We start from the raw sequence: 2,333 nt of genomic DNA, 5'->3' as shown, positions 1-2,333 counted from the left end.
AACATTTTATACAGAAAACACAAAACATTTTAAAAGTTTTATGATGCTCCGTGCTGGTCAACTTCCATTCATGGTCCATACTGAACTACCCATCGAAAATAAAATAAGGATTATTTTAAATAGACTTTACAACCTACACAGATTCTTATTTTTAAGTATGTTAAAATATTATATTCTGCCCGGATACAAAGTGCAACTACATTATGGTATTTTATGATTATAATGATATCATTATTATTATTATTATTACAGTAATCGAATTCTCAGTCATTATTAATTTAAATTTTATTTAATGATTGTCTTTTGTATGATATACAATGAAAACCGGATGTAAGGAGTACGCACTATAAGTCGGTGAAATCTAAATACAGTATGGAAATCTTTTCTACTGTAACATGAAGGCTGTTTCGTTATAACGAACACCTTCACTCATTTGTTTACAAGTAAGTGTTAATGGAACTACAAGAAATAATATCTATTATATTCTCAGAACCACTAACATTAATCATGCTCAATAAGTTCCACTATGTTTGTTTTAACAAGACATTTTCTTCAGTGAGCATGCGCATCTGACTATGATCTGATTTGCTGTTAATTTTGTGTAGCGTATCATTTTGTGTATTAATTTTGTGTAGCCTTTGATGCGTTGTTATAAAAATAATAAAAAAAAAAGAAAGAAAAGTTTTAAGCACCCGACATCCAATAAAAAACCCTCAAGGTTTAGTTAAGTAAGAAATTATAAAAGTGTGCGAAATGCTTATAAGAGTGAAATTACTGTAAAGCTTTACATCTTCGGTATTTAAAAATTTTTTTTTTTTTTTATAATAATGAAGATGTAAAGCTTTACAGTAATTTCACTCTTATATTGTCTATTGTCAAAATTAATTAATTATGCTAAATTCATTGTGATGGGAATAGCATTGTGGAATAAAAATTAAAGTGTATACTAGTTAATTCTGAGACACCTTTGACCTTTATAATCAGTTGTAAATTAACCCTATAATTCATGTCGATTGTCCGTCATCTGATACATAATTCTGTTGAAAGTCGTTCTAATGTTATTGAGTATTTAATTACAACGTAGTGATAAAAGTGACTTATCTGGTGATATGATCTGATACCTATGAAATGGGAAAAGTTTGTTCCACTTAATAATTCGAATAAATAATAAGATATCTATTTCATCATATACGAGTGTATATGAAGAAAAGTATGGTTCGAAATTGTTCATTGCAAAAATCGAAAATTAAAACATTTAGACTTCATTATGATTATGGCATATCACTAGATGGCAGCACTTTTACAAACACGCGTATACGATTGTAAGCAAATTTATTTTCATGAAATTAATAATATCGTTGATTTTCAATTCTGACAAACACTTGTAAGCCATACTGCTTTGAGACCTTTCACATCAGCACTTTTACAGAACATAACACCAGTAGCAAAAACAATTACTTTTTTTTTCTTTTTCTCTAGCTCCAATCTTATTTTATACCAGCGAATAAGGCAAAAAAGAAAAAGAACAGCGATAATCTTATTAAATACAATATTTAGTAACTATAATAATTGTTCATAAAAAGCTCGGCATTTAAAATTAAAAGTCTTATTTCCCATGCCGGGAATCGAACCCGGGCCTCCTGGGTGAGAGCCAGGTATCCTAACCACTAGACCACATGGGATTGTGATGAATTTCTTGCAATAATCACAAGCAAATTTTTTGTGTGGCACATTTCATAACGTTTCGTATTTTGTAGTTTGTTCTTTCAGACAATTCAGTTAAAGTAAACTGGCTTTTCATAAACGAGGCGAGCAGATTCTCAAATGAAAATCTGTTTATTCAGATAATTACATGAATTTATCAAAGAATGATTAAAAAAAAAAAAAAAAAGGCATTGATTTGAAAATTGTCAAGAAGAATAGAAATATTTTTGCCCGATGGATAAGAAAACTTACTTTGGCCATTCGGATAGCATTCAGACAGAGATCAGTGAAATGTTTAGCGTTAATCCCGTTCAAGATCTTTGTTAAGAGAACTGCTTTAATGTCCATTTGCGAATTAAGTAGTTGATGTTTAAAGAACAAATGAATCTCTTGATTTTTTTTTTTTCTGATTCTTTAAAAATCTCAGCGAATGAAACTACAAAAGTTGCAATTTCGAATAAGGAATCTTAAAAACCTAAATTATTAAAACAGTAATAAAATATAAAAATAAAAATTGTAAATTGCTGACGTTCTGTAGTCAATAATAACCGAAAAACATTCAACTTCCGTGTTATTATTTATTTCCGAGAATTAGATGTATGTTAATTCTCGGGAAATGTCTAGTGATA

General features: G+C 29.1%; 1 non-coding gene across 1 annotated transcript; it reads right to left on the bottom strand.

Annotated features, from left to right (window-relative positions):
• Positions 1-1,610: 1,610 nt before the first annotated feature.
• On the bottom strand, positions 1,611-1,682 carry TRNAE-CUC (transfer RNA glutamic acid (anticodon CUC)). Its single transcript has one exon. It is a non-coding gene; the product is annotated as a tRNA-Glu (tRNA).
• Positions 1,683-2,333: the final 651 nt, after the last annotated feature.

Source organism: Typopeltis vanoorti, chromosome 3, assembly GCF_054136105.1.
Source record: "Typopeltis vanoorti isolate ZY-2024b chromosome 3, IOZ_Tvanoo_1.0, whole genome shotgun sequence".
NCBI lineage: Eukaryota > Metazoa > Arthropoda > Arachnida > Uropygi > Thelyphonidae > Typopeltis > Typopeltis vanoorti.
The sequence above is the reverse complement of the archived record's forward strand: the minus strand, read 5'-3'. Positions and strand labels throughout refer to the sequence as shown.